Source organism: Anas platyrhynchos, chromosome 12 (assembly GCF_047663525.1).
Source record: "Anas platyrhynchos isolate ZD024472 breed Pekin duck chromosome 12, IASCAAS_PekinDuck_T2T, whole genome shotgun sequence".
Lineage (NCBI taxonomy): Eukaryota > Metazoa > Chordata > Aves > Anseriformes > Anatidae > Anas > Anas platyrhynchos.
The window spans coordinates 15530488-15557445 of NC_092598.1; the positions used below are offsets into that span (position 1 = coordinate 15530488).

The following is a 26958-nucleotide window of genomic DNA, read 5'->3' on the forward strand; positions in this document are numbered from 1 at the left end:
ATTTTACCATAACAATAGTTGATTCTTAGTTGCTTCTCTATGCTAAATTAAACTCTGTATGTACGCTGAAAAGCAAATGCATCATCTGGTATTTTCCTCATTGGAACCGGCATTTCTTACACACCCTTTACAAAAATTTCATGGGAAACACGCGGAAAAGCCCACCTAGCTTTTATAGACCAGAGCTATGAAGTGCTTTGTAACTGCAGTCTCATCAGTGCTTCGGGAACCCTGCCAGCGGGAAGGCAACCCAAATATTTCAGAGGGCTCCACAGCAAATGCAGCGGGGCTGGGGGCAGAGCTCTTCGCCCCGAGCCGGCGGGCAGCAGTGCTGCTCCTAGCTGTCCCTTCACCAGCAGAGCACCCGCAGGGTCCCTGCCTGTCTGTGGTTGTTGGCGAGGCTGTGTCCCCTCAGAGGCAGTTTTTACGCCCCCTCAGAGGACTACTAGACTGGGATTTCCAAAAGAATTCGGGGAAGTGAGGCACCCAAATCCCACCAAAATCTCCTTTGAAAACTCTCAGCTGTAGCTGCTAGCGACACCCTGTAGCAGCAGTTTGTTCTTTTGAAGAATGGGATGGGTTTTCTTCTTCTTAATATGGATGTAGAGGTGCAGAAGAGGGCAAAACCAGAAAGACCCTTGGCTTATAGATTGAAAGGAGCTGTGCGTCCCCATCTGCGTGCAGGGTCTCTGGCTTGTGAGCTGCACTCAACGCCCAACCTGCGCTTTTGTCCAGACCCTAAGTCAGGGCTTGTGTTCCTGCACAGCAACCTTCAGAGGTCTTAAAAGAGGTAAGTGAGACCAGACAGTGAGGATCCTGGAAATAAAAAGCAGATACACGTTTTGTGCATGTATCTCTGACTGCATACCTCCGGCTCGCCCTCGGAAAAAAAGCCAGATTTGTTTGTAACGGTGACATTAATATAAATGGTGCTGAAGGTATACTTTTCAGCTGATATTGCAAAAGTGAGTGCTCACCACATACTTGTGCATAGGAGGTCCTGCTGAAAATACTTATATATAATTTAACAAAAAAGAAGCTTTTGTACTAAGAAATTATGGCTTAAAGCTTTCTTATTTGGGAAAATTCCAGCCTTTGTGCTCATATCCCAGTTATTACAGTAAAGACTTCCAAATGGGAGATATTTTAGAAGAAAACAGTACCAGAGTGATAAGGGTACTGTGCTTATTTTTCTTCAAGCAGTGGTATGCTTTTAGTTTGAGAAGGAATTTTAAAAGGTTCTAGATGAGATGGTACAAATCAAACATATTCTTATAATATTTATATAAAATATGTCAAGAAAAAGGAATAACAGGGGCTATTAAAAACACTGCCTGAGAAACAGAGCAATAGCAGGGCCAGAATACATCTTACTGGTCATAGCTGTACAGGGCTGAAAACGTACCAACAGGTCTGTAGCACAGGACAATAAAGACAAAAATCCTTGAAACGATTTTAGAAACAAGCCTTTTAGCAAACACGAACACCATCTCACTGGTTCTCCTTCTAACTGCCCATTAAATAGGGGTTTGAGGGGAAGATGTACACCTAGAGAATGTGTGTGGGCTGCCAGTGCTATAAATATGAGCACCAGCCAAACCAAGGTGATGTCTCTTGGTATGGAATTGGTGTTTGCTACTACAGCACCCCTTCCTTCAGTGATATTAACATACAAATAACATTAACGGGAAGAAAATTTATTAGCAGTGACAGAAAGGCAAGGAAGATTGGTGAGTAAGATCCAAGGGTATGAGGGGAAAGATCAAAAAACATCAGAGTCTATCATGTGTCTGTGCCTGGATACCTACAAGAGAAAGCAAAGCTTCAAAAAGATGAGAAGAAAGCTGGTGATGGGGTGACAGAAGCAGCTCCTCTCCAGGCCAGTGACAGAGCAGTAATTATAGACAAGGATGACATGTGATGGAGAGCTCTACCCCACAACCTTACAGGAGAGGCAAAACGCGTATTGGCATACTGGGATACGAGGGATAGGGAATGAAAGGAAAGGTGAAGCGCAACTTCTGCTGCAGCAACATCATCGTGCTTTCCCTAGCAGCAATGAGGAGAACCTCCAGGAGGAAAAGCAAATGGTTCTGCGGTTCTGCGGCTCGGGGCCGGGTGTATTTTTGTTCCGCGGAGAGGCTGAGGGGTGGCTGGGTGTGAGAACAATGAAGTCAAGAGCCTGTTGCAAACCATATGGCGGCGGTGCCTCGGAGCTGACTCTAGCCACAGGGTCAGTCTGGTTGGAATCAAAGCCCCATCGCGTCCCCGGGTTTTACTGCCTCAGCGCAAGCAGAGGTTGTTTTCATTTTGTTCAAAGCGGAAGTCAAACGAAATAAAGAGATTCCACATTTCACTTGTAATAAAACACCAGAAAAGGTACCAGTTAAAAAAAATGCAGCTTCAGTAAATAACAGCCCGTTTCCAGGACTTGCACCCTTTTAGTCCAAGGAACGAGCAATTAATTTATTGGGTAACTTCTAACTCATAATCTTAATTGCTATCTCCAGTCAAGTCCAACCGACAGCAACCAAGCCATTGCAAAACTATTTGATATTATTTGCCATTAAAACATTTCTCATCCATTTGGCTCTAGCTATCACAATTTCATTTACCTGCATTATCTTGTCCAGAATAATCACTCACACAAACCTCCCAGTCAAAACCGCCCGACTTTTTGTTTACAGCATGCTGGCACCTACAGCCCCACTCAGGGCCTGGCTGCTGCTGTAGGATGGCACCTCCCCTATCCTCAAGGATGACTTAGGAAGATGCTGAGCACTGGGACACAGCCGTGCTGTGCTGCAAGCTCAGAGCTTGGGGGCTGCACCACGCAGGTGACCGGCCGGGGCTTGGTGGCTCCGATGCTGCTCTTGTGCATGGTGCTGAGAGCTGGAGCCACGTGTGAGCACGAGATGTAACCAGAGGTCCCTGCTGTCAGCTCTGCACAGTAACCCAGAGAGTGCTGTCGGGGTCTGAAAGGAAATAAATGCAGAACTTTATCCTGTCTGCATGCACACATGCCCACATGTGCGCTCCCTCTCACACACACACTATGAGGACCAATAAAAGATCAAAAGCAAATAAATGAAGCAAATTAACGAAAATGAAGTGGAAGACTGTAATCACACCCAACCATGCCAAAAAAAAAAAGGCAAAAAAAAGCTCTGAACTAATTAGTATGTAATACACTACTTCAGACAGATGTTCAAATAGGAACAAAAGGAAATAAGCAGGAAAACCATACAATGCTGGCTTGAGAACTTTCAGGAATATGAAAAAAATACACGGAGGATAATTTCCCATTTAGCCTGGAGCAGAAATATGGCCAGATTCAGATCCATTGAAGACACTCTTCGCATCGCCCTCAGTAAACCCAAGGACAGCTGAGCAACACGTTCCCGGCCGAAGCCCAGGCTCGGGGCTGCGGGACACCGGCTCAGGCAGCCTCCGGCTCGGCTTTCACAGCAGTTTTCATTCTGCCCTCTGTAACTATTATTGCCCACAACTTTTTTACCATGAAAATCACAAGTGTTTTCTTCAACATGCTCGGGTTTTGGAACACGTGAAGCCAGTTGTGATCACAACCAGATGAAGGGACCTCTGCCAGGCCGTGAGCTGTGTGGCGTCGGGGAGGGCCGCAGCAGCGAGCGTGGCGCTGAGCTCCTTCGGCGCACGACCTCCTGCTCCCACAAGCCTCCCAGATTCCCAGCCTGCCCTCATCTACTCACTCAGAAATAATTAAATCTATCACGGTACGGAGGCAGGCGGCACAGCCACCAGTAAGTCGCGGCGGTTTCGCATCCTTGTTTCCTGGCATCGGGACACTTCAGCGCTATCACAGCCGTGTGGCTGCTTTCAGTCTGATGCTTTACGCCGAGCTGTGTGGGATGCAGGCTGATGCCAGTAACTCTGGGAAATTCTCTCTGATTTTGCCATTTCAGAATTGCATTCTCGGATATTATGATATGAGCGTTGTAAGACGTAAAACACACAACAGGTTCATAAAACAAGCACCGTTTTGATCACCTTGATGGTGCCGGATACTGTTAAGAACAGGAGGATGACTAATAACGTAGCCTTTGGAGTGGGATCTGTTAAAACATCAAGCACAACGCCTTGCCAGAAAAAGTCACATTTTGGAAAATTCATTGCCTTTTCTCGGTCTCAGTAAAAGGGCCACAGGAGCCAGCTGTGTGTTGACTCCCATGTCCTCCTTTGGTCTGGCTCGTCCCCGACCCGCGGCATCGCCAGGTCTCTGCTGCACATTTGGTGTGTGCTGTCTCTGCCCGCCTCCTGCACAAGCAGCCTCTGGTCTGCTGCCCTCTGCACGTCAGGTCTCAAGCAGGCGGTCATCCTTCAGCCAGCAGATGCTTAAACAGCTGGAACCTCCCCCTCAAAAAGGCATCCAACAATTATCTTTTTGTACCTAGCTGTTGTCAGATTGTCTCATTTCTGATGTGGTTTCACTGGCTGACTTCAGGCAACCATCTGCAATACCTCATCTGAAGGTCAGCAACCTTTACATGTTCATCCTCCTGCAGGTCCGTGTTTGTTACACAGACCATCCTTAAAGACAAATAAATCTTGAGTGGTTTCATTTTTTTTTTTTATAGACTATCCTTTATTTCCTCTTACTGCCTCGAACTCCTGTGTTGTCCTACGGGGAAAGGCTTTCTCATTAGCACAAAAATCTGCATCACCCCCCTAGTTGCTGCTTAGTTTAAGTCCTGCTCAGCTCTTTCTTCCTGCAGGGCCGCGTTGCCCCAGACATGCTGATGTGCAGCCTGAATTATTTACTAGCACTGGGGAGGACACTCCTGGCTCAACAAGCCCTTCATTTCCCGGGGGGGCAGGGCATCAGCGAGCCTTGGTTACTGCTAGATCGCCAGCTTGTCTTCTGCCTGAGCTCTTGGCCACCACAGTTCTCCCTGTCCCTTCTCAGGAAGGCTCTAGAAGGTGCCAGGATACACCAAAGCCCTCTGCCCGTTGCTGCCTGTGACCCCGAAGCCATCACTCAGCGCGCTGCTGGGCAGAGCCAGGCAGGGTTTTAGAGCTGGCTGAATGACTGACTGCTTGTCCAAACAACAAAACCAGTTCTAAATTCATTCTGACAGATTAAACAGAATGCCTTTTGGAAGCAAATAAAGCAGCTGAAGACTTTCCCACCAAATTATATGAATTTATCCGCAATCCATTCAGGTGCAAGACCAAGCGTGCTGTCCTACCTGCACTGATGAGTTTCTGAAGAAATCCACGCCCTGGGTGGTGGAGTCTGCACGTGGTGAAAAATCAGGCCATGAAACTGAAACCTCATTCCTCTATATCTCAGTTACATCTGTTACCAGGAGGAAGAGAGAACTGCTTCTCAGTAATTTCACGTCCCACTAGAAGTCCAGGCCTTACTTCTCTACTGCTGTGCCTCAGAATTGCTCATTACACCAGCAGATCAACCAGGAGCAGAATTCTGCCATTGCTCTGTCACAAATGAGAGGGAGAGGCACCAGAGATTTGGACCGCTGCAAATTGTTATCAAGGAAAGAGAAGAAACTAACCCTTGCTGAGCGGTATATGCTGCTGCAGCAGGATTGCCTCTTGTTCCTGACCTACCTTGTTCATAAAGTTACACATTTACTCTTGAAGTCAGTGGAGCTATCAGGGATTTGAACTTCACGTAATTAGGAAAAAGCATCAGGTCATGAAAATGCAGAGCATGTCCCACCGAGCGAGGCAAACGGGACTTGGCGGTCTTGGCTGGAAGCAACAACACAGAACCAGAGAAAGTGTACTCAGCAATAAACTGCAAAAACTGCTGCTGGTTGTGATTCCCATTTGACAGGCATTACAGAGCTATTGTACGTCGCGTAATTAATTTCATCTTTCTTGTTCCCTTTTACTGCCTGCCCAGCTCCTTTCCCATCCATACACATGCTCTTCTCCGAGCTGGCACTCCAGCCTCCATCCCGAGGGAGGCCTCTGCTGCCTCTGTAGGGCTGTTCTTAGCATTTCTCATCCATTAGGCCCAAATACAAACAAGACGACTCATTAAAATTAGTGAACACTTATTATTAAAACAGAAAGCATGGAATAATTAAAATATTGAATATTGAATGCCTTGTGTCTTTCCCCCACTTCACGCAGTGCACCAGGGTAACACTGACATGCTCTCACAGTGAATATGCTTACAGAGACTCAGCCTCTGGTCTAGCAGCAACAGCACGGAGTGGAAGCTAAAATCTGCTCAACAGAATTGCAGTGGGTAGAGAAAGATGCCCACAAACCTCCATTTACCCTCAAATTGTATATATTTGTTCCCAATAATATCAATTCCTTTGGGAAACAAAAATCCACTTAATTGATTATATCTTATTTGTATGATTCAACAACAAAGCCTGGAATTGTTTTTTTAATATGCCAAAATATTTTTCTAATTGCCCCTAAAAATCGGCAATTTTCTGATGCTGTATTAGATAATAAGATAATACCCCTTGCCAGCTGAATATACAGCCAGGGCCAAACAGCCCTGGAACAGTATTTATTTTAATTAAAAACAAGTTCTTTGTAAAAGTTTTAGTCTTCGCAAACAATTTAAACTGAATGTGCACCTCCGAGTTTACCTTTCTTCTGATGTCAAGAAAGTACTTGCAGCAACACTGTCATTAGCCAGCTACGTCTGTGATATTAGGGCCATATGATGGCAATTAGAGGCAGAGCCTCCAAAAATCCTGCACTATACCCAGGCATTGCTGTAGCTATTTTAAGCAGATTTATACTTAGGGCATCAAAGAATGTCACAGAGAGAAGAAAATATGGTAACTGTTGCTTTAAATTATAGCTATCATTACTTCAAAAGGATATTCAATCAGAAACCACTGCAGACTTAAACTATTTATGTCTTCTGACACTGAAAGGAAAGGAGGCAGTTTCAGCCTGTCATCTCTTAATTCTTCTTTTTTTTTTTTTTAGTAAAAGAAAAGTACTGCCGGGTCTGTAAGAAACAAGTTATAAGTCCAGAAGGAATGAGTCAGAACAGGTCTCCTGCTTGGTTTTGCCCTTTCTGTGCCTGTCAGCCCCACTAAGTGCTGCAGGTTCCTTGCCAGTTATTTTACAGAGCCACTGGAAGAACAAACCCAAACCGTGCAGCGGCACCACACCGGGCACTCAGTACTGCCCAGCAGCACAGCACAGCTCCATGGCTCACACCACAGCTCTTCCCTACGAAGCAAAAAGAAGAAGTGAAACCACAGTTGCTCACAGAGTGAATTTGGACAAAATCATCAGCTAATGATTAAATTAGCCGGGGGATTAGCGACCTCTGCTAGCAGCAAGAGCACACCTCCACTAGTAACACGTTTAAAAGCAAGGATTTTTCATTTCAGCACAACATTTGTTTAGAGTTTGGCCATAGGACTGTCTGCAAAAAATAGCAGAAATTTCAGAAGTTAAACTTAAAGGAAAAAAAAAAAAAGCCACGTTCTTTATATGCACCTTCAAGCCTTTTCTCTCCTGGTGTACTTGGGGTGCTGAGCAAACAGTGGCAAAGAAGTGTCAAATAAAAAAGAAGAAACACCTAAAAATTAATGAAAACGAGAGAAAATGAAATGAAGAGAGAGGAGAAAAGCATGTGTTCTCCATGCAAAAAGCCTCCCTTGTGAAATGAGCACCTCTATGCTCAGGTGCAGAGAAGAAAGAAGCCCAGGTCCGAAACGAGGAGGGCACGGGGTGCAGGTGAGCTGCAGGCAGCGTCGCGGTCCTGGGTTTGGGAGCAGGGGAGCTGCACGGGGCAGACATAGCCAGCTGCCAGCTATGCTCCCCGTGTCCCTGCGTTACAACAGTCTCTGTTTCAACACTCTCATTACACAGACACATTCATGAGGCAAGAGCAAATGTGCCTGAACCAAGACTCAGGGCTCTTCTGCAGCTTCCAGGCCGTGGGAGCATTTCTGAATACATAAGACCTGAAATTGAGAAAAGCGTCCAACAAAGCAAAGTGAGCAACTCAATAAAACGCACGTGGCTGCACTTTTTGTTGCTGGCATTTTCGATATATTTTGAAACATGCACAGAACATTTTTCAGCTTGCTGTTGTGCACGTTTTGTTAGCCTTTCCGTGGTAGGGTATGTTTAGGAAAAAAGAACCCCCCTTTATGTGTGTCTGCTCTCCTTCCTAATCACGCGGGACCAAGTGGCCAGCAGACAGTTTGTGCTGTTCGGAGCTTTGTACCGATCACCACGGGGTAAAATCAAGTTCCCCGGCCCTCACTGAGCTGAAGGAGCAGCGCAGGGCTCACGTCCACTCTCAGCAATGTTCCGGGTGGCAGTTTGCTCAGGCACAGAGTCCAGCACAGCACTTCCCCAGCGAGATTCACGTGCTTTTGGGTCAGAAACGTCACCCCAGCTATTTGTTGTTGCTGCATGAGCAGGAGAGAGCATGAAGACTGGACAGCAAGAGGGAATAGGAATAATAATAATAATAATAGTAATAATTATAATAGGAATAATAAACACTGAGCACCTAAAGAAAATTAAAGGCATAATGAAGAGACAAAAATACATTTAATGGAGAAGATGTAGCTGAAGAACAAGCATGTGAATGACACTGCAAACAGGAAGAGAAGACCAAAACCCTCCGAGATGCTCTGCCCCATGGGGCACGGTGTCTCCCCGCAGGGCCCGCTGAATCTCCCAGGTGTCACCACCCTCGTCCCATGGCAGCCGCTGTCCCCAGAGGCAGAGATGTGGCAGGACCGTGGGCGCTACTGGTCCTCGTGGCAAGGGGCGTAGGAGAGAGGTTGCTGACACTCCGCCGCGTTTCTGTGTGTTGCAGGCACCTACCACTGGAAGCTAATGGATCGGAATGTAGCAATAACTGATCTAATTAGCCTAGGCTGTAATTTAGGAGGGTTCGTTATGTCACAGACATTATGACTCCTGGGTATTACTAAAGGACTCATTTGTAGTACCTGAAATGAATTTCTCCGAACGCGTCATGTCACCCACATAGCTGGGGTGCAGCTTTAAGACGATCTGACATATTTAAAATCTCTGACTTGGAGAAGGATTAAGTTTCCAGACAGTAATAAACAAATCAGCAAATAGCGCAGATTTACTTCTCGCTGCGAGAAAAAAAATGATTTAATGGCTATTTCAGGTTGAAATGGCAAGTAAACTCTGTGACAGAACTACAAAGGAAACTAATAAATCATTGCAGAGGAAATATATCCAGTGATTAACCACACACACGGACCCGACAACGACTTTGCATTTCCACGTACAATATCTGTTTACTTCATCCGAGATGGAAAAAGTTTAATGGCTCCTTCGGAGAAGTCGGTTATTTATTATTTCTGCTCTAAAAGCTCCCGTGGGCCTTCTGCAGAGGAAAGCAAGCTAGCACTTCACGTGAAACGACGAAATACTTAACGAGGCAAACGCATAAAGGTGCAGGAGCAGGTTTCGGTAGGAGAAACTGAGTTATTATTAAAGCTGAAATTGGAAATCTGAATATGTAACACACACAACCTCTGGTAGTGGAGTGAGTCTCCTTCAGGGGACTCCCACGATGTTTCCTAGTTCTTTGCTTTTATGACCTAAAAAGTTCAGCCTCACACAGATACAAATCTGCTCTTGCTTTTTAGTTACACAGCATCTAATATTAAAAAAAAAAGGTTTCTCCTGGAGAGCACTGCTGCGCGTGCTTAACATCGGCCCGTCCTTGGAGCCCCCTGCCCGAGTTTCTTCAATCAATAGCAAAGCCTCTCTTAATTTCATTTGCTCACCAGCCACGCTCAAGGAGAAAGCGCTGCTATGACGCTGCCATCAGTGACTTCTGAAGTGTCCCGTTCTGAGCACCCCCATCTCCGGAGCTGATCTACAATTAACCAGCACTAATTGATATTTACTTTCATGTGATTGGCTTTGGTCCTGACTTCTTTGTGTGAGTCAGAACTCGCGTATGGCTTGTTTCTCAGCTTCCTTTTGAAAACCTGATTTTTACAAAATCAATTCTAAAAGTCCTAGCCTGTAAGGTACAACACCAGAATGCAATCCTGTATGCCAAATCTAGCACTGCTCAATCAGCAACAGGCACGCCAAGTTGTCAAGCTCTGTGTGACACCAGGAGGAAAATGTTGCCGCAGAAGAGCTGCTTTTGCTTCACTGTTACATATTCCAGGGCCTTGGAGCACCCCTGGACTGAAACCATAAACTTGAAACATGATTTTGAAAAAAATCTTTCCCTGAGAAAGCTCCACGCCCAACTGGGTGACCTGCTCCCATTCCTTCCTAATACAGAGGGGGGCTCAGTATCTCCTAAATGGTTTTTAAAAATCTCAGGCATAAATTTAATTTCCAGAAACAAATTAGATTCCTCTTCCCTTACAAAACCTTCCCTAATGCTGTTACCACGAGTATCCTTTTTGGCTGCCAAGGTATCAAACGTGTTTCTAAGTGGGTACTGAACCAGCTACAAAGCCTGACTGTATTTAGTCCTTAATTAAATGCTGACAGATTTTCTTCAGTAGCATTATGCTCAGAAATAATAATAACAAAAAACATAATTAAATGATGTTCCTACGCTGGCAACGATCAGCAGTCTTGCATGCAAGGTGTGGTAGCAGAGTAAGCCAAGGATTACTTCTCAGGTTTAGTTTCCATATTAAAGTCCTGAGAGCTGATGAGCAACCTTATTCTGTATGCGTGAAACATAAACCAAGCAATTGCCCTAAGGATGCAGTGGATTTATAAAAGTCCATTAATCTGATTAATAATTGGACTGCTGACAAGTTAAGTGTCTCAGTGCTGTTAAAACTAAGTATATTTTAAACGTATCTGACTTCCTCCCATTATCTGTCATCTCACTGAAGGAGGAGGCAAATAACAGGTTGTTATCACTAGACGTGCGGAAGCCCCCGTAGCACGCTACCTCAGCGGGCAGAGGAAAGCCCCAAAAGGAGGAGCTGGTGAAATGCACCCGGTTTTGGAACACGATGAGAAACCACGCCAGCAGAAAGTGAGGGCTACGAAGGTTGGTTGTTAAAACTCCTGTTCTAAGTGGACGTACTTCCAGTGCTAGTGAACCTCCACAATTTGCACACATATATCTGAATGATTCCTTCTTGTGGACGTGTTCTACATGATGGCTCAGCAGAAACCAAGAGATCCAAACTGTGATCTTAGCTTCACTGCCCACCTGCCCTGTGCCCTGGATAAATCATTCCCGTCCTGTTTCTTTTCTTGCTTTTTCCTGTCTTGCCTCCTTAGAGCAACAGCTCTTTGTATGAGGAGCCAACCTGCACTTACTTTTAGTCCAACATGTCAAGGCCCTGATCTCTGATGAAATCTGTAGGTACTCTTGAACATTATAAAAACAGCAGTGAGGAACAGGCGGTACTGACACTGATGGTCCTGTCCATCCCAGGAAAGCACCGGCACAGTTACGCCAAACACACCTCCTGATGGATTTTGGCCACGAGTGAGGGGCTAGTCGTGACTCAGTGGGGTGCAGGTGAGAAAATACACCTCTGCAGTCGTTACTGCTCCCTGCTGAAGGTCTAATTTATCTTAAATAACAGAGTTATTTCTTCATATTGAAAGCACCTACGACCACAAACTTAAGTAAACTGAAGAGCCAAAGGAAATTGTATCACCAACCCAGGCTGAAGGGAGGTGAGCTGTTGTCTTCGATTCCCTCCCCTAGCACTGGACCAAATACCTTTGAGCAGCAAACTGCTGCTCATGCCACAGCTGCTTCTTAGGACAGTCTTAGGATGTGAATTTGACTATCCCTGCTGTGACACTTTGGGCCTCAAACCCAGGAGATCTAAATCCCGACCTGACTTCGGATCCCCGTTAGGCACGCAGGCTCCCAGGAAGGGCGCAGCTCCAGAAGGGCTCTCCTTAGCACCTCCTAAATTTTCCATTCTCAGCATGCTGGCTCCTGTGAGCCCTGCTCCCAGTTCCCCCAGATTGGCTGACTTGGCTGAAATCCCACCAGGAGGATGTGCTCAGGCTCAGGCTTGGTGAAGGTGATACAGCAAAGAAGCCAATCCTACCCTCCGGCGTGGGGCTGGCCAACCTGTGACACTTGAGCTTCATCATGTTGATAAACAGCTTAAGTACAGCTCCCATGACTAACCTACACCATGTCTGGCACCAGGACCGTGCTGGTGGAGAACCTGGATAACTCCGACCTTCAGCCGTAGGAAGCTGTAAGCCAGCAGGACCTGCCCCAAATGGCACTGCAGGACTGCACCGCAACGGGGCTGCCTGCTCCATCCAGCCCCATCAGGTGCTGCAGAACTGAAACATCCCTGGCAGCTTCCCCCACCTCACACCTGAAAACTCCTGTCTGTGTCTCGGAGGTACGTAGGTGCCCAGTGCCGCTGAGCTACAGGAAGATTTTGGTGTGTAACCTGTAATTTTTTGGTGTGTAAAGTGGGAGGGATGGACCACTTCCTCAGCGTCACCTCACCACCACCTCCGTCCTCCTCAGCAGTACACGCGCCTCCTTCAACGCAAGAGCTTCCTTTCCTGGAAACTGCAGCTGTGACAGCTGCCCCGAGATACCTGGGTGAAGGAATGTGCACGCTGCCTTGCTGGGACAGATTCATAAAAATCTGTGCCACTTTTGAGTTGATCCACGTAGAAAGGAAAGGTGGTGGCTGTTTTTTGTAAACAGGTTTTATTAAAGACATTACCGTGGGCTGAAAAATGCTGAATAAAGCTAAGACAGTATGAAAAGATGTAAGAAACTAAGTTTTCCTTTCCTCCCTTTAACCTCCCTCCCTTTTTTCAAAGTAAGCTTGACCTAGACTGTGACTCCTAGAAGTTACCTGCTGGGCGCACATCAGAAATCTATCAGTAACTAGAGAAGGAGAAATACATCTCAGACCATGGAAAAGAAACCCAAATGAAAGCCTTGCCATTAAGAGTATTAATGTCAGGACTGTCTGAGTTCAGACACTTACAGACTGGAAGGCTCAGTTGCTACTCAGAGTTTGTGTAAGCAGGAGTATCGGCAATTCATCCTGTGAAAAGCAGCACTTCAGCCGGCAGAGCGCGGAGAGAGGAGCAGGAGAGAAGCAGAGGGCTTTTGGCTCAGATTACAAGTCAAAGGCTAGGAAACAAAAAAAAATAATTAAAAATTTAAAAAAATGAAACAGAAGGGAAACAACAACAATGCAATGTGACAGGGATGAGTATGATGATCTCTGGAAGCCTCCGATAAGATCACAGCCCTCGGGACTGGTGGAGCCTGGAGCTAGCGGACCCCTGCTTTGGGGAGAAACGAGAAGTGTGCAGGAAAACAGTTCAGTTCTCATATTAAAAAGGAAGGCGAGGTATGTTGCTGAACACATTCCTTCTGAAGAAACCTTTGAAAATATAAAGGCATGAAGACATCTGAATTCCTCCTGCATCCCTGAGCGAGCGCTGCCCTCTCCCCTCTCCAGTGAGAGCAGGAGCAGGTTGGGTTCGCTCTGTCAGATTTTCTGGTACAAGTCACTGAGCAGACAGTATTGTCCTGCTGCAGTCACTTCAGGTGTGTTTCTTTGTTTTTTAAAACAGACTTGTGCATAAGCTTTAGGATGATCATGTACTGAACCAGGTCCTCCTAAACTCCTGCTGCCACTATCCTACCCCCAGCTCCCCCTCGGTCTGGGGAGCGAGCCTGCTCTCAGGGAGAGGAACATCTGGCAGCTAATTGAATAAAAAGGCAGTTCTGTCCTAAGAAAAGATCCAGAAACTCCTCAAAGTGCACAGCCGGCTTTGTTCTTTCTGTTGATTTTTGACGGAAGGTGTGAAATATGACAACTGAATGGCAGCAAAATCAAAGTTCTTTATGGTCCTTTCTGTTGGGCCAGCTTCTCCGAACAATCCCCCGTTTATCTGCACTGATGTTTGGACTGGTGCAGTGCAAGGCAAGAGCAGGACGGGAAAAGCCTGCTGTTTTGGGATGCAATTTAAGCACACGTCAAACCGTGCCCTGGTTGCTGCTGAATCCTGAGCTCCTAGGAAAGTCCAGCCCTTCAACTGGGTGCTGAACAAAGACAAGCCACGCTCCTGGTTAGCTTAACAGCCTGGTACTAAAAATCACCAGTTTGGCGTGTTTGAACAGAGGAAAGCACACCACAGTCAAATGCTGAGTGGGTGGAAAGAGCAGGGCGCAGCGGGCCTGTGAATCACTTCCTCCCCTAAGGCCTCGCTGTCGGTAGGAGCACAGGTGTGTTTCTAAACGCACACGTTGGCCACCACAACATGTTAACAAGAGCTGGGCAGAGCAGTAGTGATTTTAACAGGCCTTTGCTGGTCAAGATAAACCCTAAGCTCCCCCCTCTGGGTTATCGCAGTCAGCTAATGTGTTAAAATTGCGGCTGCCTAGTCCAAGACAGGATTTTAACACGAGTTAAAAATAAAGTCCTTTTTGTACGGGCATGGCTTAAGAGAAAAGAGTCCAAATCCCTTCTTCCAGCAAGAAGAATAGAAAGAAGCAGCAGAAAAAAAGAGGATTAGAGGCAGCACATGTGCTCTGCCCTCCCCATTTCCTTCCTGAGGTTTTGTTTTGGTCTGCCCCACTCCATGGAGCCACCAGATGCTGCTCCTGTTAATTTCTACATTACCTTTCGAATCAGGCCCACGTTCAGCAGAGAGCTGGAGCCTAGGCCCTGATGGGGCCCGAGCACGGCTTGCTGCTGCCAGGTGTCTGCTGGTGCATGAGCAGTGCTGTGCACAGCAAAAACCTCTCCATGCAGTGGTTTCCATTAGCTCAGAACCTGCCATCTTTTAAAAAGCATTAGAAACAGAGGGTGCTCTCACACCCATCCAGCTCCAGCACTGGGACTGCACCAGAGAAGCTTACTGGCATCTCCGAGGGTGTAAGCTCAGGCAGAACTTGCCCCAGACACAGGAGAGCAAAGTTTCTGCCTGTTGCAGTGTGACCACATCCACGCTGGCACTGAGTTTGGAGCTGGGTGCCTGGCACCAGTCACACAGAGCCAGTTGTACGCACGCCTCTCCAGAGGCAACGCAAGTCTGAGCTGAAACATGGTAGGAAATAAAATGTCATTTAACTGGAGAGAGGAAAGAGCCATGTGAAAGTAAGAATTCAAGGGGCACTCCTTTCTGCTGTCATTTGTCATGTATGACACAGGAATGTTGACATCATCCTCTGATAAATGACACTGGCACCTGCATCAGAGAGATATTCTTCAGCAAAATAGAAGTTTGAAAATCCAGCAGCAGGGCACTACTGGTAGGTTCCAGGAGCTTGCGAGAAAGGAAAGATAGATGATGGTAATTTTCTCCCAAAGAGAAACATAAGACTTTTTAAGAACCATTCTCTTTTGCTTCCCCTTCTGCTCCCTCTGGGCTTTGGGAAATGATTCTGTTTTCTAAATCTAATAGTGGCTTAGACACCAGCTATACGTTATCCAAGAGCTAACCTGTGGCATTCGTGCCACCGGCCAGCGTAAGGGGATCAGTGTCACGCGGAGAGCTGCAGGAGGCGCAGCCAGGACGGGCAGCTGCAAACAGGCAGCCTCACCATCCCTGTCCCAGGCCAGAGGTGTGAATGAAGAGCAGAAATCCTCCCAGAGCCTCACCTCTGCATCCACAGCTTGCAGTGAAGACACTCTAAGGAAGAGCAGACACTTGTCTCCAACACACTCCTGCCAGGTATTTGGATGGCTGCACGCTTGGCTTGTGGCAGAGGACGGTTCTCTGTGGCTTCTGCACAGCCACCCCAGGCCTGCCACCGCACGGCTCGACTGCAGCAGGCACGGGTGCCTAAAGGAAATTTTTTACCATGTCTTCTTAGGACAGATATTTCGCAGGGTTCACGTTCTGAAAAGCTGGAGAACAGTGGATTAACGGTATTTGTGAGGGAAAGTCTTGCTCCTCTTAAAAAAGAAAAGCAAATAGATGTTTGTCAGATTTTCCACTTGGTTGGCTCACAGAATTCATATGCAGTTTGATTTTTTTTTTTTAAATTCTATAATTTATTTATCCCAGAAGAGAAAAAAAAAGAAGCAAAACTATTTGATTTGGAACAAAAGGTTGGGAAGGCGAGTACGTGAGCTCTGTGACCAAGGTAGCCTGGTTCATCCTCAGGAAACCTGCACTCGCTGCCAGCAGCCTCACTTGCTACTGTCTAGTCCCGGCTCGCCCTAACTCGCTAACTACTGTCCGGTCCATTTATCATTTGCCATCCCTGGGGATTACAGAGCAGTGATACGGACTAATAGCCCAGCAATATGCCAAGACGTATCCTTTCATCCAGCACAGCCAGCACTGTCTTCCAGACCTCTTAGTGCACGAGGGAGACTGGAATCTGGATGAAGAACAGCTGGCTTAAAACAAACCCTGACAAGCCAACACTGGCTGAAAGGAGAAAACACTGCGAGAATGAAGCCGTACACAGGCTCACCTTCATTTGCAGGGCTTTTTGTCTGGGACGGTTAAAATATGATGCTGCTTTTTGGACTTGGTGTATCCATCTTTGGTACTGAGCACTCAAGCAGAAGCAATCACCGCGCACCTGACTCTCCTGCTGGGCTGACAACCCCACCTTCGTGTCTTCGGTATTTTCAGGCTGGATTACTGTAACCTGGCTTACACGACAAATTCACCAGGAAAACACACTTTCATCTTCTAACTCAGAGGAAAAAAATACCAAACAACCAAAACACAGAGGGCATAGGGCATTGATGTGCTCTTCAGGCTGCTCTGGACTGGAGACTCTCCCGTTAAGCTCCAGCCCTGTGACCAGTGAATCCCACCCGGCTGGGCACGCTGCCTGCCCTTCAGGAAGCCCTGAATCACAGTAAAAGGGGAACGATAACCCAGTAACCCCAGCTGCTGATCCCTTGACTTGATGGGGTTAGATCAGCACCATTTGGAAAGGCTGCTTGGCCAAAGGCAACTGATTTTGTCTCATCATTTAACACGTGAATGGCCGTGGTCATCCCAGGAGGCAGTGATAATTCTCACACACACACATATTCCACCCTGTAAGTGCTTGGGCTCAGAGGAGCAGCTTTCAGCAGCCTGTTCTTTAAGGAAAGCAGTAACTTCAGGGATGGAGGGAGGATCTGAATCCTTACGAAGGAGGGAGAGGCAGGGGATTGGTTATTATTGTACGCGTTTTCTTCAACAAAATACAGACATTTATTATCCTTACAGTCTTGATACTCCTAACAGTTTTTCTGTAGCAGCCTATTACTTGATTAGTTTCTACTGTTTAGAGCACAGCAATGATGACATAATTTCAGTGTAATGAAGATGAATGCTGTCTCAGAATGTCAGAAGGCACCACATCACCCATTAAGTGTAATGATTTCAAAATACCCTAAAGAAAATTCTTCTGGGCTGGTTGAGGAAAATGCACACACACACAGTCTGATTTTGATTAAAATATGAGTTATTGAAGTGCTCCGTTCAGTCCAAAACTAAAATCAAGTGTTCAGCCCCATGGATCGAAAAAAACTCTCCTAGGGCTCTCCATATTCTCTGTGCTAGCCAGACAATGACCTAAGAGCAGCAGTGACTTCGGGGCTGTTTGTTTTTCTGCTCGGAGCCCAGCTGAGTGACTCAGAGCTAACCTGGTGTTGCACCCATGCTCTGCCGGCCCAAGCCACGCTGTACGAACAGCTCCGTCCTAGAGGAGGCTGCTCACAGCAGGCTGCTGTAAAGAGGGGACGTGAAGATGGCTGCAAACATGTTTATGGCTACAAACGAGGTGACCACAAATCTCCATGTATTAGCTATGTAAATGTGGGTACAAAACAGCTGGGCAGGAGTCCCCAAAGTGCCTCCCCGAAAGGTGGTGCCAGGCCAGATCCTCGGCAGCTCGCTGACGGCTTTGCCTGGTCGGGCTCCTGGCCGGGAGGGCAGGATCAGGCCCTCGGCACCGGCAGAACGCGCGCTGGGTCTCCTACGGCCTCTCAGCTGACAGCACGCTCAGCCACAAATGCGAAATGCAGAAGATCCAGAGGACAGGGGGTAGGAGGAGGGAAGCTGAAGGAAAATATGCTATAAATATGAACTGGGTCATATAAAAAGATTAAGTACAAAAGACAGCTTTCTTGTAATGTCCAGCTGTTTCTCCTAAATATTTCTAGCGAACCTACATATGTAGAGTTTCAGAAACGTACCAAGAGGGAATATTAGTACTTCACTTAGAAAAAAAACAACACAGCTCTGTAGGATTGCTAGTATTTCTGAAGCTCTAGCGCTGAGATCTGTCAGGACAGGACAGGAGTTATTTTAACAGTACTAAATAGCTCTCCCACTGCTTTGCTGGGGATTGATCCATTTTCACCCTTTCTTGCCTTTCTGCAGTCAAACACAGATGTAAAACAGATTAAGGCTCTGCGGAAATAAAATAAAATAAAAAAGACACCGAGGACTTTTTTTTTGACTTCCCCTACAATAAAGTGCAAGGAGAGGTGAATAAAGCCACACGAGAGACAGTAACAAAATGACAAAGGTCCTGACTGATAGTTTATCGAGATGACAACTCAGTGAGTTTTTAGACATCTCTGGCATGAAGACTATTTTTGTCTTTCCACAAGCTAAAACGTACGTACGATCAAGACGACTGCCTGCCTATCTGTTGAAGCTTGTTTCTCCCCATTACCTCTCTCTGGCAGAGTCGTACCTGACTGCAAAATATTCCTCCTGCATTTTAATGTACCTCAGAACAACAGTTGACAATGCTTGAAAAGAAACCAAAGCACACGAACAAACCATTATCGATATATTATTTATACAGGATCCAAAATCTGAGAAGCCATGCTAACAAGTCGATTTGCAGCCACAGATCTCGAGCACGGAAAAGCATCATTATCCGTGCCCGGCTGGTGGGGAAATGGCAACTCGCCCACGCTCACGAGGAGAAGGGCTGGGTTCTCCACTGCCTCTTGTGCAGTTCCCACCAGTGCGAGAGGCTTTCACTCTGACTCAGCAGCAGGTTATTCTCCAGCTCTTTCAGTGCAGAGCTCCGTGCAAGGTCCAGGACTGATCCCTGGGCTCCCAGATCCGACCCTGCCCTCTGGCTCCATGTCCTTTGCCTCCCAGCCCGGAGCACTGTCACCAGGTCCTCCCTGCACACAGCATCCGGGCTCTGCAATGCCTCAGATTTAACTTCAGACCCAATAAGCATTACAAATTAGAGAGCACGGTGGGAATAAAAGAGATGGGTTGCCCCCTCTGCCCATCCATCACTGTTTCCCATGACTCTGGGCAAAAGCAAAGCAAAAGCTTTCTCAACAGCTGAAAGACTAAAATAGGTTGTATGTATTTTTAAATGTTTTACTTTCCCACTCTTAGGCTAATAAAAGTCAGAAAACAGAGAAAGCATTGATTTTATACTTTCCCAAGTCACTAGTAAAAGAAAGCCCCTACGCAATTAGTATTTTCCAATGATAAAATATCAAAGCTGGATGAGGCCGTTAAAATAGCATTTTTCAGCTGAGAATCTCAAAGTGCTTCAAAACAAAGCACTTCTGTCGCAGGCAAAATTTGCTCTCTTTTTTAATCTGTAGTAAGTTTAGGCACGAAACTATTAACCAGTCTGCTGCGCTGTCACGCGGCAAGTGGGAGTCAGACCGCGTACTGGGGTTGAGGTTTAAAAAGTGAAACTTGCTGAATGAAAGCTGGATGGCTCTGAAACGAAGAGAGTCCTCGTACTGAACCTGACCCTGTCATATGATCGTAAGATCCCAGAGATGCCAATTGAAAAGGAAAAAAATTTGTGACGATAACGCCAGGAGTCAGAACAATGCTGGATATTTCTGGGAGCTCTGGTTTGTGTCTTCTCGGCCAGCTCCCGGCGTCTGTCAGGGCCAGTTGGACGCTGCAGGCATGGCTGCCATCAGCTGGAGATAAAGGATCTGAGAGTGACGGCTGCAGATCCAGCAGAGAGCACACGGAGTTACAGAGGTATTTGTCTAGGAGTTTATTATTATTAAATTGTGGAAAAGCCCTGAATGCATACCCAGATACACAGATAAACACTCACGCACAGACACTTTAGAACAAGGCTTCCCTGACAGCATTTTGATGTCAGTCTAAGGAAATATGTTGGCAACTCCTCCACACAAAATCTCTTTTCCACAAACAGCATATTCTGCCAGTACGAAATTCATCATCCAGCCATAAAAAGGACGCAGGGCCAAGGGGCTTGAGTGACACACCAAAAACCTCAAAACACATGTCTGAGCTGCCACATGACTTGGATAACACTCCTCACGTACGGCAACGAAACCGGAGCTCTGCAAGCTGCATCCTCCCGATGTTTCGCAACGTCCTGTGAGCTGGGTGCTCGGGAAAATGGGAACGGGTGCTACGAGCGGTCTGGCCACTGCAATGAGAGACCCCCTCATTAAACGGTAAAAACAAACAAACAAACAAAAAACAAAAAAAACCACCAACAACAAACACCTAAACAGTTGAGGTAGATAGTGGATGGGGGGAAAGTAAGAGAAGCTGTTGATTCAACACTGAATGCCTAAATGAAACTTCATCTCACCCACTGGTCGGTGGGAATAAGGTACTGCTGAAGGCATCCAGCTGGTGGCTTCAAGCATGTCATCACTGAAATGGGGTAGCTCCAAAGACAATATGTTAATAATATAGGGGGAAAGGGCCACTGTAGGGAAAAAAAAAAAAGACCTTCACGGAACATCAGTTTAGTTGGTTCTCCTGTATCCAAATGGAAAGATAAATCTCATGCCTAAGACAAATGGATCTGTGAAAGAGAAGAGAATTGCCAACATCTTCTATCCTCAGTTTCTTATAGCTTGTCCCACTTTTCAGCACTGGGAGACCGATTCAGAAATTGTTGATGAAATTAACACTAACAAGCACTGAGATGTTGTATTTTTTGTCCTGGTAGGTAACTCCTGAGAAGGCAGTGACTGCTGCAGGCTCTGGGTCCTGCTACAGGTCCCTAGCAAATAAATAGCCAGGAACCCAAACGAGGAATCTAAAAATTGCATATGAGGGAATTCTGAACTTTGAAAACAGAGCTGCTTAATTAAAATTTTTGGTAGTTTTATGACTAATTTAAGACTTTGTCTTATTTTGTGCTGAAAGACAAACTATCTGTGGTTTGTCTGAACAGGAGCAAATACGGGACCACAGCGTGATTTCATGAAAACATTGCTGGTCAATTTAACATAAGTTCTACGGCATTTAAAGGCAGGAAGTGTCTTTGTGAAAATGCCCTTTTTACCTGATCAGAAGAATCACTGTCAATTGAAGAGGGATAGGATTTATCTTTTAAATATGAGCACGAGATCCTTGCAGAGCAGTTCTAGCTCAGTAACGTGTGACCATTTCATCTCCCAGCACAAAGAGACATCTGTGTGTGGGACAAGCAGTCTCCTTGTGTACCCGAGGCATCTCGCTCACGGCCAGGTGATCTCCACGAACTGGTGTGCAGGAGGCTCACGCAGCCAGAAACCCCAGGACTCACCCCTCCTTGTGCTCCCGTTGGCCGTAGCTGGGCTTTATATCCGTACGACCAGGAATTCACCTCCTTAAACAGAAATCGTTTGTTTCACATTGTATAACTTCATTCCCTCCAGTTCTTTGCTTAATACACAGCAATGTTTTCTCACTCAGGGCCCTCCAGCGCCACCCATCCCTAGCAGGGCACCTGAGCAGGGTCCTGGGGCAGCACCTCACCCAGAGGGCACTTGGTGTTTTTGCAGCAGCCATCTCCATCGCTGCGGCGTGGGAGACCCTTATAGAGAGCCTACAGCTCTCGTGGAGAGCTCCAGCAATTCCTGTGGCAATATTTCAGGGGTAAACTCTCCTTTGATATTGTTGGAAAATCCTTGCCAAGCTGACACTATGTATTAAAGGGTTCACAATAACAGAAGGCTGAAATTAAATTGAACAGGATATTAATACCTTGTAGTTGAGGAAATGGTATTTCCTTTTGATTTCACTCTTTGCTTTGTAAATTAGCCAAAACCTGCTTCCCTGCACAAATGCAAGCAGCTCACAGGAGTCCTGCCACCCAGCACCCAGCCGTGGCAACTGCCCCACGTGCCTCAGCGGCTGGAAATCCTCTGCAGAAACCTGGCAAGTCTAAAATAATCAGCCCTACCTCGTTCCACATCCCCTCCCGATCTTTTATCTCCCCTATAGGTCTCCACAGAAGCAAGTATTTGCTGGCTCATGATTAACTCATCTGAACAGCCCACAGATGTGAAAAGGCTTAAAACATAGGAAAGGTTTTTCATGGTCCTATTTCAGGAAAGCTCTTTCCTTCTGCAGTGCCCTAAGATCTTTTTCCTATTCTCTTTTACCACTACAGAGAGTGCTGGAGCACATGGACCCAAATACTGCACACGAGGGGTCCCCTAGGCTAGGGCCGCTGGGCAGGCAGAGCTCCCCCCTTAAATTTCCTCCTTGGTTTGAATGCAGCCATCTGAAATATATGGATGAGTTCAGTAGCAACCCTAACTTAGGGGCAAAAGTATTTCCAAAAGGATTAAAAGTGTTTTCTGTTGCATGCCGTGGTTTGGTGGCTCGAGGACACTGCTCCCACAGGAACCTTCCTGCCCGCTGGGACTCACTAGGGCTGCGCAGCGCGGGGCACGAAGCGCCTGCCACAGGTGGCCAAAAAGACATTTCTGTTAAAGTGCACGTGGCGTGAAACAGGGGACTGTCTTGAAAAAAGGATCTACCCCCTGGAGCCTCCTCAGCATCCACCTGGGGCTGTGCTTCATGGTGGGACCTCACGTGCAGCACACGGGGCTGCTGCCCAGCCTTTGTGTCCTGTTCAACCTATGCAGCTGCCTACAGGAGAGAACAAGGGCTGGGTGTCATCCCGTCATCCTACAAGGCTGAGAACATAATAATGAAAGGATCACTTCAGGAATAACATGCCAGAATCTCTCTGCTAACAGGATCCTTGCTAAAAATCCCTGTATTGCCCCACAAGGTGCATGCAGATACACATATTGAACAGAAACCCATCCGTACGTATGTTCTTTAGGGACTGTTTGTAAAAACATTAGGTTGCAGTATTTGCACATTATCCAGGCTCAATTTAATTCAGCTTTCTGAGTGCTGGCATGGCACAAATTAGTTGGTCTGCATGCCAGCAGCCATCGCTAGCGCAGCAGCAGAGCCAAATTGGGGAAACATTAAGAAGTACGTCCTGCGTCCATAATTGTGTGTTTACAAATGAGGCATTTGAATATTATATAGTTAGTCCTGTGCAACACTGAAATGGGAGTCATAAGAGTAAGAAAAGTTGGCTTCCCGGCTGGAAACTCTGGCCAAGAACATCATTTAATCCAGACAAGGAAAGAGATCGATCAATTATGCCAGTAAGTTTGAAACAGCACTATAAAAAGAAAAAGTGACATGGCATAGGTTTGTGGTTCCCGGCTAATGGAGCTAAAACCTAGCATCAGATGGTTTGTATTTTACATTATTGTCAAACAAAAATAAATCATCAAAAACATGGCAGAATCAAGCCTAACTGGCAGGACATACCATAAAAAAAACAGCTAGTGGTTGAAGTGAAAATTAAGAAGTGCTGTTCCTTCTCCCCAAAATGCCAGGGCTAACCAGAAGAAGCAGATCGCTCTCCCAGGCTTTGCAATTCTTTCCCTTTTTTTCCCTACAAGCAAGAGGCTGTTACGCCACAGCGAGTTCTGCTCCAGTGGGATTTTGCTTACCGATACCCAGAGATCAGCACATGAAGTAGGCTACGTCCCGTATTTACCTAAGGGCCGTGTTATGGCACAGTTAGCGTTCTGCTGGCATCCCTATTGTAAAGCCTGGTTTCAGAGCCGGGAGTTGTGATGAAGGATTATCTCCAGATGACCATCTTACAGGGGTTGTGGAAAGGGGAGATTACGTGTTTCTTTTAAAAATATATATTTCAGATCTCCAAAAGAAACAATCAACTGCCAAAGACACAGCAGCCTCATCAATACCGGACGGGAACACGTATTCTTCTAGGAAAGATTGATCTTCCAAATGGGAGAACCGACAGGCAGATGCTCAAGTGCCCGTCATCCTTTACATTGCCACCATCCCCAAATATTCACATATTGTGACCTGAGCCCCAGAATCAGAAGCTTGTCTTAAAAATCATAGGAGCTAGAGATCACAAGTTTAGAGATTTTATTGGAGGAACATTTTAAGTTCCTTCTGTTTTTTGAAGCTATTGGCTTCAACATTATCAAGCTTTTCTTGACTATGGTAGGAGAGATGCATTTATTAACTATTAATTAAAGAATCCACCATCCTCTGAGCCTGGGAGATAGACCTACGTACATGAGGGCCAGGATACCTCATGATAAAGCCAGGCAAGTTGCCAGCCCTACCACACTTTGTTCTTCTGACACAGAGTAACCTAGAACACCAGTAGCCATTCCATCAATTTCTATGCTGTATTTTATATACATATATATATATACATATACACACATCCACACACACATGTAAAACACGTAATACATATTTCCAGCATTATAATTTTCTTTTCACAAGTGCTCCCGACTGGCTGCCAGGCTCTCTCTGCACCAGCACGACTTGAGGCGATGTCTCCACACTCACCAGGCACTCTGTGCTGCCCCTTGCCTGCCGTGGCTCTTCTGTTTATTAAAAGCACCATCAGGCCATAGGCTACGGACCAGCATTGGGCTGCATTTGGCTTCACCATGGGCTGAGGCAGGGGGCCAGGAATCAAAGCAAGCTCTGCAGGAGTGCAGGGCAGCCCCTGCCTGCCCGCGCCCATGGCAGCACCTGCAGCTGCCTCGCAGCAGCCAAGGCTCAGCGCTGGCCTGAAGCACCTCTGCTTGTTCCCTTCCCGTCTTTGCTACGGTTGGGATGGGCAATTAATTCAGCTTGAAGTAGCCACAGCAAACACCCAAACAAGTTTTACTTTCGATTGCTGGCCCAGACAGACAGCGGCTCCAGCTGACTTGGCACCACACCAGCTCACACCCTGAGCACAGGACACTCGGGTGCATCGCAGGGGCAGGCTCCCAAACGCAGTCAGGTGTCTGAACGAGCAGGAAAATGCCTGCGTGCATTCAAAAACAATGACTATTTTCATCTTCAGACACTCATTCCAGCATATTATATCAGTGCCTCTCAGTGAGACTCAAGCTCTTAAGTGCCTTCATTGCTTTGTTGAAAATGAGTTTAAAGGCCAGGTTTTAAAAGCCATTTGCAGCCTTGACTCTCATCTGGCCCTAAGCCACTGAAGAGCTTTGAGACTTTTCCCCACTCTCTCTTCTAACTAGGAAGGAGGAAAGGAGAGGAGGGTTACACACTTCACAATGAAGAGCCAGACCCTGCTCTGCCAGCACAGGGCTCCCTGTGCAGTGCAGTCATCCAGCACCACGGGGCTGCTTCGCACACCCCAGATGCCCCCGTGCTGTCATCAGAAAAAGGAATGAACTAAATATTTTCTCATAACTTTTCATAGAAAAAAAGTTATTTCTTCAGAATATAAATAAGTAAATTCTATGTCAAAACAGGGTTTGTTTGAAAAAGATTTGGCTTACGTCACATATCTGATTTTTGTCACGAAGAACTGTTTATGCATCAATTACGTTGTGGTCTGTAAATAGGTGGTTATAGCAGGAATAAGAACTCGTACAGACCATTAACTGCGATGACAGACCAGGGCAGCACTGACACACACACACACACACACACACACACCGTGTTTATTGACAAGTTACAGCATTTACCAATTTCTACAGTTCTGAGTTTGGGAAGTCTGTACCATACGTGGAGCCAAAGGCTAAGGGCAATATTTCACCACCAAGGCAACTTTCTTAACCCGTGAGTTTACCTGGCAGTAGATCATCCTAAAATACATCATGTCGCAAGCCTACATCAACGAGCAGTGCCTTCAATCCCCAAGATTACCATAAATTACATACGTTGTGCTACGCAGGTGGAAGGAAAAACCTTCAATACAGTGAAGAGCCTCACCTTGCTGGAGTAAACACCTGCCTTGTTTTGAGTGAAGAGAAGTGAGCCAACCAACTCAGAGCACACTTGGCTCTTCTCCACACTTATGAAACTTCAGCGAGTGTATCCTTCCAGCATATTATGGAAATATTAGTATTTGCCGCAATGAAAAATACTTTTTTTGGCATCTCTATTTCCCATCCCTATTCTAAGGCAAACACTGACAGCTGATGGTATTCAGGAACACTGCCAGATGTTCTCTTAGAAACGGGATCCTGAAATGTGGCTCTTATCCACCAATTGGCATCTTCACCAATTAGCATAAGATTGCTCAAATACACTCATTTCTCCCCCAAGGGACAACTCCTCTGAAAATTCTTATCTGATGCTTCAGGATCTTCTCCGAAGCGCTTACCCACTCTCACAGTTTCTGATTTAATGGTTAACACGAGGAACCAGACAACTGTTCTAGGGAGCAAAGTCAAACTGCTCAAACTGTCTGTCTGCCATCGCTATTTCTCCCAGACAAGCAACGCAAACAGCACTCACAGGGTTAATATCTGAATGCCTTTTCTAATAAAACCAGCTTCCAGTTTTTCAGTCTTTTGTGCAAGTTTAATAAAATAAATTTTGAATATCAATGGAGTACATTCTATTTTTCTTGGCATGTCTGTGCCTTGCTGTGTCCTTCTCTTGCAGGAGTCATGCCATAGGGAGAGCACTTTTCCACAGTCCATTGAAGTTGTGCCATAAGGGCTGGAGATGATTTGCTAAAATGCTCCAAAGGTATTCAAATTTCTTTAAAGAAGAAATTCAATTTATGTGCATTTATATTGCAGTGTCTGTCAGGAAGAAAGGTTATAATCACCAGCATATTTTAGATTTACATTTTCTTCTATACATGAGGTAATGGTATTAGAGGTAAACTATGAGGTTTAAAGTTGAATTCGATGTATGGTACTATTTTCCTTGCTGCTAAAGCATGTTTTTGAAGTTCTTGAG

General features: G+C 46.1%; 1 long non-coding RNA gene across 17 annotated transcripts in view; it reads right to left on the bottom strand.

The window, feature by feature from the left end:
• The window catches only part of LOC101802362 (uncharacterized), a 210804-nt gene that overhangs the window by 163893 nt on the left and 19953 nt on the right, over positions 1 to 26958 (bottom strand). The window contains exon 1 of one of the 17 annotated variants that reach the window (XR_011812199.1): positions 12969 to 13379. The exons of the other annotated variants lie outside the window; for them this stretch is intronic. This is a non-coding gene — a long non-coding RNA (uncharacterized lncRNA). Of the gene's footprint in view, positions 1 to 12968; positions 13380 to 26958 lie in introns of those variants that run through there. 17 annotated transcript variants of the gene reach the window in all.